The sequence below is a fragment of the Pantherophis guttatus genome, chromosome 2, assembly GCF_059756535.1.
Source record: "Pantherophis guttatus breed Tessera chromosome 2, ASM5975653v1, whole genome shotgun sequence".
Lineage (NCBI taxonomy): Eukaryota > Metazoa > Chordata > Lepidosauria > Squamata > Colubridae > Pantherophis > Pantherophis guttatus.
The window spans coordinates 56,411,679-56,431,283 of record NC_142064.1 but is presented as its reverse complement, the minus strand read 5'-3'; positions in this window follow the sequence as shown (position 1 = coordinate 56,431,283).

Genomic DNA, 19,605 nt, shown 5'->3' with positions numbered 1-19,605 from the left:
TGTGTCAGTCAACTAATCAACCAATAATTAACTAGCATATTCATGACAAAGATGCCCATTGGTTCACAAAAAAATGGCAACCTCTGAAAATACCACAATGTAACAAAATTATCCCATACTTAAATCTGCTTCAAAAGTGTGTTTTACTTATAGAAAAACACATATTTTTCTTGGAAGCAATAGTAATACTTTATTTTAAGGGGAAAAGATGCTTAATTTACAATATTATTTTATTCCTATTTCTAGGCTACTGGGATATGGCGGTTCAGTAAAAAGGGGGAGAAATTGGAAGAAACAACATTGCAAATTACTCTGCAGACCTTCAAAACAAAGTTTTGCTGTGAAGTTTCTGAGGAAGGCTTTTCTACGGGTGTTTGATGTTGGCTTAAGGGAGCTATATCATATTCTTTTTGAGGTTAAAGGAGGGCAAGAGTTCTCTACTAAGGCTGTTCTGGCTTTAAAATTTGGATGGGGAAAACTGTCTTTTTTGGATGTGGAATTCTCTATGGATGCATGTGAACTAGAAGCATTTTTGTATGAACTACTTGGAGGACCATTTCATACTTTCAAAGCATTTTGTGTTATATTCTACTTTGGCTCTTCAACATAGCTTTAAAAAGATGGTTCTAAAACAGTTTTAGTACATTTGATTTTCATACATTGAATGCAGTGTTATATTACAGCAATAGGTTCTTTAAGTTTAATTGAATTGTAACTCTGATCTTTCACTGTTGGTTAAGGAAATGAGTTGAACAACATCTGGAGGACACAGGTTGTCCATTCCTATTATTCACACACAATGTATTGAAGAAGCAGAAGAAAATCAATCTGCCTGTTAAAGACCCAGGCATCTGCTAAGATGAGAAGAAAATATTAGTAATTGGCTGAGCAGTTCTTATTTCAGAAATACCTTTAAAGCCTTTGGGCAGTAGAATAATGTCCTCAGACAACACCTACGATAAATGGAGTATGACAGTTCAAATTAAAACTGCAGATCCAATTTGTAATAAATGTAGTGTTGGAGAAGAATGCTTATATAAGTGTTTTGGAGGTTGTCAGATTCTGAATGGAAAGGAATAGGTTCAAATGTAATTCTAGCATCATACCATCTTTGGTTTTGGGGATTGTGTTCTTTGAAGGGGGGAGGAACACAACTTGGGCCCCTCTTGAACTCCCCACTCTGCTGAAAGAATAGGTAAAAGCTATGTCCAGGAAGGCCATTGCTCAGCCTCAAATGGTAAGCCAACTTCAGCCTTGATAGCCCAGGGGATATTGAACATTGAGTGATCCTGAATTAATTACTCTAATTCACTTTTAACGTGTGTATGTGTTGTGGGTGCTCTTGAAGGTCATTTTTTCATTTATTTAATGAAAAAAGGACTAGGGGTGACGTGATAGCAGTATTCCAATATTTGAGGGCCTACACAAAGCAGATGGGGTAAACCTATTCTCCAAAGCACCTGAAGGCAGGACAGGAAGCAATGGAAGGAAACGTATCAAGGGGGCATTCAACCTAGAACTAAGGAGAATGTCTTGACAGTGAGAATTATTAATCAGTGGAATGTCCTGCTTCCAGAAGTTGCGAGTGCTCCAACACTGGAGGTTTTTAAGAAGGGATTGGCAACCATTTATTTATTTATTTTATTTATTTTATTGGATTTCTATACCGCCCTATTCCCGAAGGACTCAGGGGGTGAACAGTCACAGAATAAAACACATAAATACAAAAATTTAAAATAGAATAAAAATGAATTAAATAATTTGGCTGAGACAAATTTAAAATACCCAATAATTTAAAAACAAATTAAAATTTACATTTAAAAAGGGGAGAAGATTTAGGCCAGGCCAGCTTGATGAAATAAGAAAGTCTTAAGCGCGCGACGGAAGTTGCGCAGATCCAAGATCCTTCGTATCTCCGGGGAGCTTGTTCCAGATTGTAGGTGCCCCCATAGAGAAGGCTCTCCCCCTAGGGGCCGCCAGTCGACATTGTTTGGCTGACGGCACCTGGAGGAGTGCTCTCTATGGGAGCGTACTGGCCGGTGGGAGGCTATTGGTGGTAGCAGGCGGTCCCGTAGATACATTGTCTGAAATGTATAGGGTTTTCTGCTTGAGCAGGGGTTTGGACTAGAAGACCTTCAAGTTACCTTCCAACTCTGTTACTCTGTTATTATCATTGCTGCAGGATTGGCAGTGATTGCCAAAATCTTCCTAAATACAACTCAGCATTCCAGCTATTACTGAGGTAGTCTATATGGCTAAAGGTCAGGTATTCTATCTTGCATAGATCCAGTTTCTCTAATCCAGAGCAGAGAATATGCCTGATGAAGGTTCTCTTCTCTTGATGTGTTTGTTTTCAGGGATGTGTGAAAGTTGGCATTCTCCTGGGAGGTTCTCTTCATCTGGAAGGGCTTGACCCTTTATGGGTTCTAAAAATTCTTAAACTTGGCTATTCCAGAAGATCTTCAGGATTTAAGAACTGTGGAATACTTGACAATTGGAATGCAATGATTACAGTTAAGGTTAACTGAATTATAACTATATATAAACTATAAAGAGCCTTGGTAGTACAGTGGTCTAAGGCACCCTGTTATTAAGCTGGTTATTAAGAGCAGCTGCCTGCAATTACTGCAGGTTCGAATCTCACCAAGGCTCAAGGTTGACTCAGCCTTCCATCCTTTCTAAGGTAGGTAAATTGAGGACCCAGTTGTGGGGGCAATAAGCTGACTTTGTATAAATATACAAAAGGATGAAGGCTATTGCTGAGCACATTGTAAGCCGCCCTGAGTCTCCGGAGAAGGGCGGCATATAAATCAAATTAAAAACAAACAAACAAACTATAATTATATTGTGTTATTTTAATGTATATGGTCTATTATTGTTGTATTTCACTCTGGCTTTTCTCCAGCACACACTTAGAATTGTTTGACTGCAGTAGCCTATAAATTAATAAATTAATAAATAAAAATAAGAATTTCTGCATATTTGAAAACATACAGATCATTTTAATAAATAAATCAAAATAATAAAATGACACTTTATCTAGAATTGTAGTACATGAGCATCATAGTTAACAAAGCAGCTAATTGCCTTTAGTTATATTTTGTAATTTGGTTGATTACCTGGATATTTTGAATCAAAGACTTAATAAATACAGAGATAAATTCAAACTTTATTATTCCAATATCAGTTGTTATGGGTTTGGAAGTCTTACCGAGCAATCTTTGATAAATCTGCAGAATATCTAGAATGAAAAAAAAGTAGATGAACATTTCACAGCCCACAGGATTGTTAAAAAAAACCTGACTCATTTCTATCTTGCTATTTCCCCCTTAGGCTCAGGAAATAATTCCTTCATTTACTAGTGCTTTCCAGAATCCTTTTGGGTTTTTTTCCTGAACTGTAATATGCAATATCTATCAGTTGTAATTCATAAACAGGTGTTTTAAATCCCTACTTTGCTCTTATTCTGACATGAAATAGTTGAGTGAGTAATGCAAATGACATAATTGAAGTTTCTAGCAAATGTGGAGCTTTTGAAGAGTTTTTGCTAAAGTGTAATAACCTTACCTTTTAGCTAACATTACCTTTTCTCTTCTTGGGCAAGAGAAAAAGAGAAATGATGATGCATATTCCAGATGTGCTAAAAGATTTCACAGGCAAATATTTTTATTATAAATGGAACATGATTTTAAGATACCTTGGAAAATTTTTTAAAAGATTGAAAAAAACTAATATTTTCTAATACTAGTTGTTGTTATATATGGCTCAAAAGCAGGGACTCAAACTTCTATTATTAGGCCAAATTACATGAAAATTATTTTGTATGTCTCTTTTACATTCATTATGTTAATATATGAGGATCTAGCCCAATAAATACTCTGAGTCATTAGTATGTTTCAATCATATTTATTTAGCCATCTCTACCCTATTCCAGGTGGTGCTGTAGAACTGCCCAGAACCTTGTGCATGCCCCTTAAGTACCAGGGAGGTGTGGCTAAAGGTAAGGAGGAGTTGTGGTAGAGGTGAGGGTGTGGGTGTTAACCCTTGCAGTACCAGGTAGGGGGTGGTATGGGAGTTAGGCATTTATATGTGACACATTAAAAGGCTGTCTTATGGATGCCAGTTTAATTCCATCTTTCTTTCAAGTGGCAAGTGTTGGACCAGTACATTTTCTTTGCTTGAATGAAGAATAAATTCTTGCTATAGAATTATAGCCTGTGCTTTACCCACCGACAACCGACACCCATAAAAACCGACAGCTAAAAATTATGATCATTGTAAAAAAAAAAAATCCTATTTATAAAGTCTTCAGAGACTTATTAAGCTACTCTTTTAGGCAAAGAGAAATATTGGCTAATTTTCAGACTCCGAATTCCAGTTTTTGACTGTGGTTTCACATTGTGCAAAGAGTCACCATAAATGGGCAGAAAATGATCAGGAGATTTCTAAGAGCTCTTATCAAAAAGCCACAATTCTTACTGATGTTCAATCCAAATGTTCCCTCTGCCAGAAGAAAACACTGAAGGACCAAAATTTAGCTTCATTCAATATGGGGGAAGTTTGGTGGAACCTCATATCTGATTGAATCTAGTCTTAAGGAATTTAGGTCAACTAGCCATTCACGCAGATACTGTGTTTGCACACATGGTAAGCTATTGTAAAAAAAATAATAATAGTTGTTGCCTGGAGTGATCTATAGATAATTCTGCTAACTAATGTGCCATAAAAATTCACAGTCATAAAGGTCAAAAAATGATCATGGCTTCCTCAAAGGTATCCAGCAAACTCGTATGAGAACAGTAACATATTCTGCAGACAGTTGGGTACCTGGAAGATTTAATACCATCTCCTCAATCAAAGGCATGGTCCATGAATATGGAATATTATAAACTCTCTAGTTTTAGGGTATGCTGACAGAACTGTGAAAGACTGACAGTTTCCCTCCCTCTGCCCCCTTTTATATCAAATAGAATCAAGATAGGGTAGTCTTGAGTTTCCTTTCCTTTCCTTTCTCTTTCTCAGGACAGTAATCTGATTGTTGTAGATTGTTCTCTTTCTTAGGACAGAGAAAGAATGCTGTTACATTTCCTGTTCACAATTATCTCTGTACTCTCTACTCTACAACAATCAGATTACAGTTGTATTGAGTATTGCTCCTTGATGGCTATTACTATTGTGGGATGTCCTCAGGCTTATCCCAGAACAAATATGGAATATTCTCCACTCTCTTATTAATATTGTAAAGTTGAACATAATTGTGGTTGCTTCCTCTCACTATATCAAAATAGTATACAGTATATGTGCCTCAAATATTGTCTACGTAAAGTGGTGATACAAACAAACAAGCAAACAAATAAATATAGGTTTATGACTTTGGGAGAATTGTCTGCATTGTTTATGTTGTATAGTGCTGCCAGTTTTAGAACAACGGTTTTTCTTTTGTCATTACTACTTCAGAATTAAAATATTTGTTAATATGTGGCTACTGTCACACATTATCAATTGTGCTGGCTATTATCTAGACAGCTAAGAACACTAGGAGACATTTTATTAAAGCTTTAGCTATTCTAAATAGGTTATGATATATGATTCTTATTATCACATATTCAGGCTGTATGTGATTTTTTGATTTTTGTAAACAAGTCAAATTTTATTTTATTTTTAAGTTCTGACATGACCTTGTCTTATTTAATTTCATCATCCTATTTTGTATAGCTAGTTTGATCTTCTTACTGACATTTTAAGGTCTTATGCGAACACTTTGAGCAGCATTAAAACTTTTAGTTCTTTTAAACAAGAACATATAAAACACATGGACATAAAGGTTCTTTGTTGCTAGAATAAACTAGTAATGTACATGAAGAAAGATTCTGTTTTTAACAATAATGTGATTAGTTCTAGAATGTATAGATTTGTTTTCATTAGAATATGACATGGAAGGGAATACAACACTTGTTTACTGTTTATTAATTTGCTTTTATTTGAGCAAAGGTGTACATATTTTTAAGCACCAATCTATCTAATTGTTCTTGACCATTATGATGGTTAGTTGAGGGATTAACTCGTGTGTGTGTGTGTGTGTTCACAGACAGAAGGAAAAGTGGCAAGTCAATAAAACCAGTTGTTTCAGATTATATTTTTGTCCCCTTATCTTTTTCTCCCAGGCTCAAGCTAAAAACAAACCATCTGGAGCTTATAACATTTTTGAGCTCAAGAATGTCATTTTATAAAGGATGAAGAAGGACTTAGGAAGACCATAATAAGAACTAATGATCATTGGGGATGTTAAGCAATAAAAATAAGTGCTTTTCTTTCTACACTTCAAACAAAAAGGTTAACTAACAAAGAAGATTATATTTTTTTTGGCATAACAGTCACTGAAAGTTGACTTCTATAGATTTAACTATAATAACTGTTTTAAAATAAATAGGATAACAGGCATGTCCTGTGAACAGATAAAAAAAGACATATCTTCTTTGATAAGTCAAGGATGCATTTTGTAATTCATTTTTGGATTAATATAAAAACATGATTTTTCTAACTCAAAGAATAGACTTATAGGATTTTGTGCTTCAGGATAGCTGTAAGAATAAGTAGCCAGTGTTAGAAATTGAACTACAATTCATATTATTTTCTATTGGAATTCCTATTCAGGTCAGGATGTAATACGTATTAAAGGCTTAGTAAATAAAATACAGATAAACAACATGATTCGTTCCAACTGTTTTAGGCTTCAGTTTCTCCATCTCATCACTGGCCTTGCTCACTGAGGGTGATGGGAGCTGAGATCAAAAACATTAGGATAAAACTAGGATCTCTGCTTCAAACTGTCTTTTTCTGTGTCACAGATTTTGAAAGCACAGCTCTGTCTACGGAAATCCTGGACTGGATCAATAAGCAGATTTTGAAAATAAAACTGTTCCTTATAAGAACAATTCTTGCTCTCAGCACTTAAGCAGGGCTTGAAAGTAATACTTTGTTCCGTGTGAGAAAAGCTCTTGCCTTTGGTGCTTAAGCAGTTTTTGAGAATAAATCTTTCGTTCTGAATAAGAACATCCATTGCCTTCAGCACTTAAGGAGATTTGAAAAGAAAATACTGTGTTCTAGAGAAAAGCCCCCGACGTTTCTTACCTACAGTGTCTGCAATCACCAGCCAAATCCTAGACTGTACAGTACTGTTCTTTCTGGGATCTGGTAGCTAGCAGTTTTAGAAATGTCTGCTGTTATTTCCTGCCCACTCTCCCTGACAACTCTTGTCCCTTGTACATCTGTGTCCCTGAGAAGAACAGCAAGCCAAGCCATTCTGGGATTCAGTTCATATCAGGCCCCACACTATCATTCCCCAGACTAGTTAGGCATGGGATGCAATGGGGTTGGTTGCTCAATGTCCACCTACTATATCGATCACATCTGTGAAGCACATATTATATTTAGTGTTCAGGGTAGTAGTAGTAGTAGTAGTAGTAGTAGTAGTAGTAGTAGTAGTAGATCTCTTTACTCAGTTTACAGGAGGATTTGGCCTGCTAAAAAGGAGAACAAATTTTGTGATGGAATTAATAGTTCCAAAATACTGCTTGGAATGCATGTGGGAAAAGACGTAAAATACAGTTCTATTGAAATACAAATGTTTCTTCTACCTATTGCACAAATAAAAGATATAGGAAGTACCATGAAATCAACTTTTAGAATACTACAAATGCTTTACCAATTATCTGGATTTCCGCATCCTAAAAACAGAACAATATATTTTCTATCAGTCATACATTGTTCCATCCATCCTACATAGTGAGGAAAACTACATTCAACAATCACCATAGATATCTTCTCTTCCATTGCTTTATAAAGGGTTCCCTAAAATCCTCAGTCTTAAAGAAAAGATTCCACTGAAGAAAAACTTGACCAGTGTATTGTTTGACTTGTCTATTCCAATGCCTCTCTCTTTTCTTCTAATGCCAAAATGAGCAAAACGTGCTCTGTTTAAAGTAGACTGCCTATCCTGAATAACATTGAACATTTGTGCAAACACATCTGACTAATGTGGCTTTTGTAACAGCAGTTTCCAGGAAGACAACTGGGAAATGCTATTTAACTAATGTCCTGCCTAGTTAATAGTGGTCTGAAAATCAGTCAAAATCCAAATCCGGTTTGAGATTTGAAAGTGGCATGATTGGATTTCAGTTGCAGATTTAAGATCTGAAGGAAACAAGATTAGATTTGCCCGAATCTACAATTTCATTCTCAAAAAAAGTTTGAATCATGGGCCACAAAGAACATAGCTGTTTCCATTTTTTTTTTTGGTTAACATAATAGGATAAAAATAAGGTGGTAGGTCTTTTAGAAGACATCATCCTGAACAAGTTATAATAATGTATAATGTATTTATTTACAATTTAGAAGGCCACCCAATCTGCAGTGACTTTGGGTAACATACAAATGAAAAACAAAGCTGCAACACATTGAACAGATAAAACAACTAAAGATTAGCCATAAACAGAACAAACGAGCATTATACAAGCATACTAAACATAACCCAGACCAGCTTCTAGCCCAAGTGCTTTCCAGCCCCACAACCATCTCCAACATTCACCCAGCCACTCTTGCTGGAAAACTAGAGAACTGCCAGCAAACAGAGTATAGAGACTAATAAGACTATAGAGTAGGTCATATAACTTTATAAAAAAAAAAGAATGATATAAAATATGGATAGGAAAAAATGGAAGATCATACACACATACAAAAAAGCAATTAGATTTAAAAAGAGTACTATAGTCTGTCTGTCTGTCTGTCGGTCTGTCTGTCTGTCTGTCTGACTGACTGTCTCTCTCTCTCTCTCTCCCCCCCCTCTTTCCAGGCAAGTTTGTGCAAATGGATTTTTAAAAATTCAGACTAATATTTACCAGCTGTTCTAATAGGATAGTTTGTGGAAATGGTAAAGCGTATCATCCATGCTATGATCAGAGACTACATCACATCCCTCAGCTCACCCTTCTCAGCTTTTCTCATTTACTCATGTAATAGCATTTAAGACTCTGCAAGTCCATAAATGGTCACATATCTAAATTGCCTTCGACTTTTTCCAAAGTAACCTGAAGGCCCCTGATTCAGTTCAGTGCCTCAAATGTTTCTGAAGATTAAATTCACACAAAAAATTCTACTGTAACTTGTTCCAACTGAATGATCCCTTTGAAGCGTTGAACATGTTTACTAGCTAAGGCTTGGTCCGATTTAACTGAGCTCATATTTTACAGGCTGAGGAGATAACCATTTGATGCTGGTCAAAAATATTTTTAACAATGATATTGCAGTAGTTTTTCTCCTGTGCTATTTTATTATCAGTGCAACCTTGTGAGACATAATGCTAACAACTTGATAAAAAACATAACAACACACACCTCATCTAAAGAGCATCATAGCTCAATGAAGATTTGAGTTATCTTTCTGTTTTTCATGTTGCTGCCTTTTGTGTGGATTCTATTTAGAGACAGGTTCTTGGAGATCAGGTTTCAGTGAAATTACAATATATAACTGCTATCAATCAATAACAAAAAGGAAAGAGATTACATTTAGTTCAATGTCCTATTAAACATAAAGAGTCCCTTGAGTCTAGCTTGATCATGGACATGTATTAGCCACTACACATTCCTTGCTCCTCTGTGCATATTTCTCCATAAAATGCTAAAGCATGAGGGAGGGTGTCTAGTAGAAGTGGAAGCTGGCAGCTTTAACCAGATGGATGCTGCAGATTTATTTTTCTCTCCCTTGCTCCATTAGGTAAGGGCTTCCTATTAGCCCTTGTTATTAGTCATATTAGCCATATTAGCACTGATGTGGGTTTTTTCTTGCAAACTCAAAGGAAGCATTCTTTTTTAAGGCACATATAATGTTCACATTGTGTGCGCAAAACCTTCCGATTGCTATAGTTTCTAGTTTACATACTAGTGCAGTATGCAATAGTGCATACTAAATTTGCTTATTCGGCATGGAAGAAACTAATTTGAAGAGTTGCTGGTTAAGTGACTCTCCAAGCCCATGTAGGTTATGCTGGCAGTAGGAGAAGCTTGTTAGCAGCAGAGCCGGAAGATAGCAAAGGGTCAGTTGGGCTGGCAGAGAGCAAGGTGGCGGAGGGATAAAAGGGGGAATTGTGAAAAAAAGGAAGAGAATATTCAACTAAAAAGGAAAAGCATCCTTCCACTGTCAATGAAATTCTAGGTTGTATAAACAGAGATATTTTGTGAAGATAAGAGAAGTCAGCATTGCTTTATATTCTGCTAGGTCCGTGATGGCGAACCTGTGGCACGCATGCCACAGTTGGCACATGTAGCCATATCAATGGACACGCCAGCTCAGCTCTGGGGCGCATGCACGTGCCGGCCAGCTGATTTTTGGGCCTTATGGGCCCCTGCCTCCGGAGGGCCATGCCGGGGGGGGGGGAAGGCCCGTTTTTCTTTCTTACCTGGCTTCAAAACCTATTTATCTGGGAAGGGCGAAAACAGCCTTTCCCACTCCCTCGGAGGCCCTCCAAAGGCCTGAAACGGCCCATTTCCTAACTCCCGGTGGGACAAGAAATGACATTTTTTGCTGTCCCCAGCCTCCAGAGACTCTTAGAGAGGCTCATAGAGAGGCTCTGGAGGCTGGGGACAGCAAAAAACATCACTTCCTGTCCCACCGGGAGTTGGGAAATAGGCCGTTTCAGGCCTTTGGAGGGCCTCCAAGGGAGTGGGAAAGGCTGTTTTCGCCCTTCCCAGATAAATAGAGAGGGTCTGGAGCCAGGTAAGAAAGAAAAATGGGCCTACCAGGCCATCGCATGTCAGGAGCGATGGGGGGGTTTGGGCGTGCAGGGCGGGGTGCATAGAATTATGGGTGTGGGCACGTGTGCAAACCTCCCCCACCCCCTCCACCCCTCTCCTGGCACGCGATGGCAAAAAGATTAGCCATCACTGTGCTAGGTAAAGCATCATATAGCTAGAACATCCAGTTTTGGGTACCATATATTATGAAGAAGATTGACAAATAAGAATACCTACAGATAAATAAATAGCAAAATGATATGAGGGCTTGAAGGGAAAACACAGGATGAATAGTTAGAGATGTAGGAGATGTTTATCTAGGACAGTGATGGCTAACCTTTTTGCCATTGCATGACAGGAGCATGCACGCGTGACCCTCCCACTCTCCCCCGCTCCTGGCATGTGATGGCACAGTGGGCCCAGTAGACCCATTTTTCTTCCTCCCCAGGCCCCAGAGCCTTTCTAGGAGCTTGGGGAGGGCAAAAATGGCCTTTCCCATTGCCCCGGAGGCCGTACGGAGGCCGGAAATGGCCCATTTGCAAACTTCCAGTTTGCAAATGAGCCGTTTCCAGCCTCAGGAGGGTCCCCCGGGGGGGAAAGCCATTTCCCCCCCCAAGCTCCTAGAAAGGCTGTGGAGCCTGGGGAGAGAGAAAAGTGGGCCTTCCCCACCCCCCTGAGGCCCTCTGGAGGCAGAAAACAGCTTGTTTCCCTACTTCCAGTGGTCCCACAAGGCCCGAAAATCAGCTGGCTGAGCTCGCATGCCTACCACTATGGCTATGCCTGCCACCTGTGGCATGCTGCCATAGATTTGCATCACGGATCTAGGAGAAGAGAAGACTGGAGGGAGGCATGATATACTTTCTCAAGTATCTGAAATGCTACTATATAAAAAAAATCGGGCAATACTATTCAATTATGCTCCAGAAGACAGGACAAGAAACAATGGATTTAAATTACAAGACAAAATTCTTAATAGAACAGTAAGCACTTCAGCTGTGGGAAGTGTACTCTCCACCACCAGGTGTTTAAAGAGAGGCTGAGTGGCCATTAGTCAGAATATGGAGATGCTGTATTAATGAATTTCAGCACTGGTTACACTAAATAATCCCTAGTGTCTCTTTAACAGTTTAACAATAACAAAGTTGGAAGGGACCTTGGAGATCATCTAGTCCAACCCCCTGCTCATGCAGGAGACCTGTATTCAACCACTCACAGTCTGTGATTCCACCAGGAGGAAGGAGTCAAAAGCCAACAGACTGTTGGGTAGGCCAGCAAGAGAATAGAATGAGTAATTTGGAATGAAACAAAGACTTGTTTAAGAGTTTATGAAAAGCAGCTCTACCCTGAGGACATTAGCCAGAAAACAGAACTTTTCTTTTTAAGTACCTTGGACTGAGAGGCCGATTGAAATGCCCTATCATCATTGGAAAAGATCCTGATTTAGGTGATAGAATTGAAAGCAAAAGGAGAAGGGGTGGCCAGAGATAGTATCATTGATGCAATGAACATGAATTTGGGCAAGCTCTTGGAGACAGTAGAGTACAGGAGGATCTGGTGTGCTATGGTCCATGGGGTCCTGAAAATATGACTTAGCTACTGAACAACGAAAGCCCTAACATAAGAGATTCAAAGACTATGCATTTTTGAACACTAGAACATATAAAAGGACAATGTTTCTTTTAAAAATTATGATATTTTTCAGTTGATTTGTTTTTAATTAAATTCTTTATGCACTACTCGAAAGCAAGAAGAAGAAAAGGCCAACAGTTCTTGTATATTTAGAGAACTAAAGCCAGTGTAGGGGTTTGCATGCTGCCCTGTTTGTGAAAGAACTGATAATCTCTCTCTTTCAACATTCGTTTCAGAGACTCACAAACAGCAGTCAGATTCTGCATATAGGCTGCTATCACTATTCAAACACGTCTTATTTCAAGGTCATGTAAAAGAGCACAGCCGAAGCTATTAGCACTAAGAACTCACACTGAAAAGCTTGACTACTGTACAAACATTTCCATTACTGCAGTTAACTGACATTTTTCCATTAGCAAGCAAAGTTGCAGCCAGTGATCACCCTTAGCAAGGCAGTAATTTTATGGATTTATTCTATGTGTTGTAAATATTATTCCGTATCTTTGCCCCTTAATGCATTTTCAGTTCTTCAAAATCAATGCACAATACCACATTATGGTGTGATTGGATCTGTTTTCAGCTAGGAATTTCCTGCTAACAGTTTTTGGGTTCGCTGCCAAGATTTAATTCCCTAATAATATTAGAAAGATGACGTGTTTATTCATTGTTAGTTTGGGCTCTATCCTTCAGGTTACTATTCAGGTTTACTAGGATTCCACAGAAATGCATGGGGTACTTTTATTTCAACAGGGTTTCAAAACTGATTTTCAAAGCAGCTCGGCTCCACACTTTTTTTCATTGATGTTGTAACTTTGAATGGTCACTAAATCAACTGTTGCAAGGTGAAGATTACCTGTATTGGCTTTCAACCTCAATGCATAACAGTTCACTTGTTTCAGAAATCAAGCTCATACTGTAGAGCAGGGGTGTCAAGGCCCGCAGGCTGGATAGGGCCCACGTAGTGCTTAGATCTGGCCTGCAGGGCTGCTTTGGAAACAGCGAAGGACCGGCCCATGGTGCCTCTGGCAGCAAAAATGGGGTCCTGATTTCTGTTTTTGGCTGGGATGGCCTCCTGCTACCCTCTGCCAGTAAAAATGGAGCTCGGGAGGGCCGTGGCCACAGCCCGCCTGATCTCTATTTTTGCTGGCAGAAGGTTGCAGGAGGCCATCCTAGCTGAAAACAGAGACCGGAAGCCCATTTTCGCTGGCAGAGAGCTCAGCCCACCACAAGCCCCCAACACGAGTGATGTCAAGCTGGCCATGCCCACCCTGACCACGCCCACCCTGGCCCCCTGAGGGCAAATAGAACCTTGATGCAGCCCTCAATGAAATCGAGTTTGACACCCCTGCTGTAGAGCAGAAGAGAGGAATTAACTTTTCTTCATCAAATCCGCAACCCTCAGTTCTTGCTAACATTCTGTGCTGTTGTGTACTCAGATTCTTAGTTAGGAGCAGTTGTGGAGGGGTTTAAATGTTCCTTGTTCATTCAAATTTTCTTTCTTTGTTTCTAATACATGGCAAGAGTTAACATTGCAGACTGAGGCACTTCACAAAAATGCATTTATTTATTCAAGAACTGATAGGTTCCTTCTGAACAGACATGTTAAAGAAAAAAAAAGATGACGGCAGGAGAAAAGTTGAATAAAAAACCCTATCCGAAACATTTATTACATACATTTACAAGACAATGTGTGCTATCAGTTTTCATCAAAGCCTTTGAGAATTCTTAGAAAAGAGTTAGCAATAATCTGTCTGCCTTAGCACAAACTTGCTCATCTTGAGAAAGGGTTACCTCTTCATTTGTAGGCAGCAATAGGATAAAATATGTACCTTCCGCTGTTTCCAGCAATATTTTCATTAAAAGTCTATTATCCATTCATCCAAGAGAGGCTTTGTGTTTATCTCACAGGCAGAAAAGGACCACTCAGCAGCTTTTGTGCCTGTCATCCTGGTTTTAAAAACAGAATTTACGATCTTGTTTTTCTCTTTGGCATTGTCCACACGCAGCTGGCTTTGCAGATGTTTTCTGAGTAAGGGCAGGCTATGACTTTTTAAGACCTTACAAATGTCGGCTGCATTACAGCCTTATATATTCTTGCAGATTGGAAGGCTCCAAAATGCATCTGTCTCGTAGCACATTCTCCCCCATTCCCTGGGTCACTCGATGCTATTCTAAGAGCGGGGGGGAAAAGTGATTTCCTGGCAATAAATGTAACACAGATGTCCTCATATGTACATATATACGTGCCCTGCTTGCAGCCTGTTTACAGAACTTGGATTTCAGAGAATTATAGCATGGGATTTTTTCCAATGGAAGACAAAGGCTGAGCCCAGTTACAGTAACATTGTACTAATTCAAGTGAACGAAGACACCAGAGAATTCTAATTACAAATGCTGATGAAACCGTGTTGAATCGACACATTTTGCTGCCTGAGGTGGAGTGACAAATGGCATCCCCTACATATTCTAGACAGGGCATGCTCGCAGCAAAGTCTCTTGGAAAATAATTTAATTAAGGATTACTTTACTCACACTTGGCATCTGTTATTTTTAATTATATTATCAAAATAATTGCAAATGGATTACTTCCTTCTAAAAGAATGCTTTTCTAGACAGATGGATTGGATACAGAGGTTTAAAATGTATTATCTGTCCTTAAGATTACAAACACTCACACATGCACACTTAAGCAATAGCAATAGGGTATTTGGCTTATGTAATTAACTAAAAAAAAGGAGAAAAAAAATTCTTACGACAGTTGAGCCCCAAATATTTCTGGCTAAGTGAGACATTTGTTAACTGAATTTTGCCTCATTTTATTACCTTTCTTGCCAGATGTGTTAAGTGAATCACTGCAGTTAAGTTAGTAACATGGTTTGGCCACCTAATGAGAAGGAAGGACTCACTGGAGAAGAGCCTAATGCTGGGAAAAATTGAGGGCAAAAAAAGAAGGTGACGACAGAGAACAAGGTGGCTGGATGGAGTCACTGAAGCAGTCTGCGTGAGCTTAAATGGTCTTCAGGGGATGGTAGAGGACAGGAAGGCTTGGAAGAACGTTGTCCATGAGGTCGTGATGGGTCGGACACTACTTCGCAACTAACAACAACAAATAGTTGTTAAGTGAAACTGGTTTCCCCATTGACTTTGCTTGTCAGAAGGTCACAAAAGATGCTCCCAGGACACTGCAACCATCATAAATATGAATCTGTTGCCAAGGATCTGATCACGTGACCATGGGGTTGCTGCAATGGTCGTAAGTGTGAAAAAAATGGTAATAAGTCATTTTTTTCCAGTGCTGTTGTAACTTTGAATGGTCACTAAAGGAACTGTTATAACTCAAGAACTATCTATATGTATTTTCTGCAAATCCCATGATGCCGAGATCTCCTCCAGCACATTTCCCAATCCCAAGCAATATTGCTACAGGAGAAAAATAAAGAGACTTTTGTCTTAATATTTCTCTGCACTGCAGCTTTTAAGAGTAGCCTTTCTATTACTTCAGCAAGAAGAGTGGAGAGAATGTTTCCCTTAAAAGTCAAGAAGAAGGAAAATATCTCAGAGGAAAAACCTTCTAATGGATTGATTTTTTTTTTTAAAAAAATCTTTTTCTTCTATACACTGAGACACATTTTCTCTTGGTTTTGACAGCCAAACACACAGCTAGACTTGTTGATAAGCAAGGAATATTTTGCCGGAAAGCTGCCTTTTGCATTAATAATAAAGTGAAAAATTAATGAAGCAATGAAAGGCATAACGCAAAGCTTCCCTTTGTTGCTTCAAAATGGTATGTAAGAAATTAGAATGAATTTCCTTTATGCGATAAAAATTAGTACCCGAGATGCAGGGGTGGGTTCTAAATTTTTTTACTACCAGTAAATGGTCACATGATGGTCATGTGACAATTATTTAGGATTTAGCAGAGGTACTGGTCTACCAGGCTTTTAACTGCTTACAGAGCTGTACCGATCTACCCATTTATTTTTGCAGGCACTGATCTACTCATGTATTTTTGCAGGCACTGATCTACTCATGTATTTTTGCAGGCACTGATCTGTTCATGTATTTTTTCAGGCACTGGTCTACCCATTTATTTTTGCAGGCACTGGTCTACCTATTTATTTTTGCAGGCATCGGTCTATTCACTTGTTTTCTTTTAACACTGAACAGCTGTAGGGCGGCCCTTTGAAGCCCCGCGGCAAGAGTTTAAACAGTTTTTTTTCCCTCTAGCCATCAGCTGGGACTCAGGAGGCAGCAATAGATTGGGGGTGGGGCCAAATAAAAGGTAAGAATAACACGGGGGGTAGGGGGCGAGGGGGTGGGGGGGAAGAACCAGTTTGGTGACATCATACCGTTACCGCTACTGGCTCGGTGGAACCGGGCTGAACCGGGAGGAACCCACCACTGCCGAGATGGTGCATTCAGCATTGTATTACTGGAGCCAAGTATTTTTTCTTAGCCTTTCTGAGCCAGCCTAGAGTTGCCAACTAGGCTTTTGCAGACACCAAACATTGTATGTAGAGTCTGAACTTCTCTGTGAAGAAACAACTTTCTGGAGGTACCATGGAGTGAAGGAATTATGGAAAGCTGAGAAGGTGAGATCTCTGCAGCCTGTTCACCCCAGCCCAGTGTAGTATAATGTCTATTGTCAATAGCAGAGGTGTCCAATCTTGGCAATGTTAAGACCTGTGGACTTCAACTCCCAGAATACCCCAACCAGCCATGCTGGCTGGGGCATTCTGGGAGTTGAAATTCACAAGTCTTAATGTTGCCAAGATTGGACAGCCCTGGTTTACAGAGACAATTCCTTGTTGCAGGTTCCAATCTGGGTTGGTCACCAAGACGAGAGGTTTTGTCTTCTGAGCTTTCAGACTAGTGCTGAAGCCCATATTCAGGGAACTTCTCTGAAGGCTAGAGAGAAATTTCATGAAGATGGGCTCCAGTGACCGATTCAGATTGGATCCTGCAACATTATCCCAGGACACGTATATTCACCTTCATTCCCAATTACTTATGGACCTTCCATTCAAGTTACTAATAGATCTTAAAATTTTGGATTATTTTAATGGCACAAAGAATTTGTATTTCCCAAACTCTAATTTGTTAAATTCTGTCTTTGGAAGAAGAAGAAAAAATGGGCATGCGTAGAGGCTACAATGAAGATACAACCCCCCCCCCAATCAGTTTGAGAAACATTTCCAGAGGGGTCATTGTTTGACACAGAATTTGACGTTTGAGAGATTTGCTGAGGCTTTTAACTGCTTGCAGAGCTGTATCCGTCTACCATTTGTTTTTGGAGGCACCGGTCTACTGATTCATTTTTAGAGGCACCGGTCTACCACCATACTGCCTTTTAACACTGCCTTTAACATACTGCCTTTTAACACTGATCAGCTCTAGGGTTGAAGCCCCGTGGCAAGAGTTTAAACAGTTTTTTTCTTTCTAGCCGATCAGTGGGGACTCGGGAGGCAGCAATAGATGGGGGGGGGGGGAAATAAAAGGTAAGAATAATGTGGGGGGAGGGGTGGGGGGCAGGGGGGGCGGCTCCCGAACAAAGAGAACCGGTTCGGTGATGTCATATCGTCACCGCTACCGGCTCGGCCGAACGGGCCGAACCAGGAGGAACCCACCACTGCTTTAAAGTGATAATGATGTATCTCTACACTGAAGCAGCTTCTCTGTATTCATGTGCCATAATTTTGTTCTTGTGTTCCTGAAGTGTTTCCTCTGTATGAAACTGAAGCAATGCTTAGCTCTTAGCAATAGGGCAATTTGATAAGACTTCATGGATGATATCTGTTGCTAATGAAGTTTAGGAAAACGAAAAATCCCATCCCATCACACACACACACACACACACACACACACACACACACACACACACACACGGATTTGCTAATTTCAGTATCAAACAGCCATACCTTACAATTGCCAGCCATATGCCTAAAGACAATATGCTTTTTTTTAATTCATGTATTTCTCTGTAAACAGTTGTGGGATTCAAGTAATTTAACAACTGGTTCTCTGCCCTAATGATTTCTTCCAACAACCAGTTTGCCAAACTGCTCAGAAAGTTAACAACTGGTTCTCCCGAAGTGGTGCAAACTGGCTGAATCCCATCACTCCCTGTAAATACTCCTTTCGGTAGTAAAACGAGATACCCTTTGCATCCAGAGAGATTCTAGTAAAGTTGCTACCCTTTATAAGAAACCTAATAAAATTTCATATTTTAAATGTAGGTGAAAACACTCTTTTGAGCAATAAAAATAATGGTAATAAGCCCTTATTGTTGCCAGAAGGGTTTGCAGGGGAAGGATCCACAAAGACCTGCTCTTTTCAGGTCACACTTACTTTTATGACCACTCTGGATGCAGTGGTTGTTTCTAGTAGTTTTATAACTTATTCCCAAATAGTTAGATTCATGCTTTAATATTCTTGCATGTAACATTCATTTATTTCATCTGAAGCTTGTCATTTGTGAAAGGGATGTTTTGAATTAATTCTTCTTTGCAAGAAACATAGATGCACAGAGTGTGCTATCACTAGCCTTGGATTTGATATGACAGATATATATTTAATGCAAAGCAAAACACAAAATATATGCTGCACTTCCATTGAGTGCGCTGTAACTGTGCTCAAGCAGAGTGAATTGTATTAACAACTTGTTATTGTTAAAATGTCAAGAATCTTTTCTTTCCACTTTGAAGGATCATTTCTCTGTTCAGCGTATTTGGCTTTGCTTATCGCTGCTGACATAGAAAGAGAAATGTAATCTTACGTGAAATATTCTGTCTTTTTTTTTTTTTTTGCTCCCTGAACAGGGGAATTATTCTTTTAGATGAGCTGGAGAAATAGTTACAGAGTTGTCATATTGAATGCACTGTGAACAGAAATAATACAGTTTACTGACTCTCTCCACATCTATACCAAAAGCCATATGTATTCCCACACCCACACCTACATCCATATCTATTTTCATATATCTAGAAATATCTCTTTCTATATGTCCATATTATATTAGAAGTATGGTGACAGTCAGCTTGATGTATAGTTAACCTATCAGATTAGTAACTGGGAGACTGTGGGTTCTATCCTGCCTTAGACCCAAAATCCTTGGGTCTCCAAGACTTCAAAATCCTTGCCAAGAAAATTGCATGGAGTAATCCAGGCAGTTGCCAGGAAACAATACTGC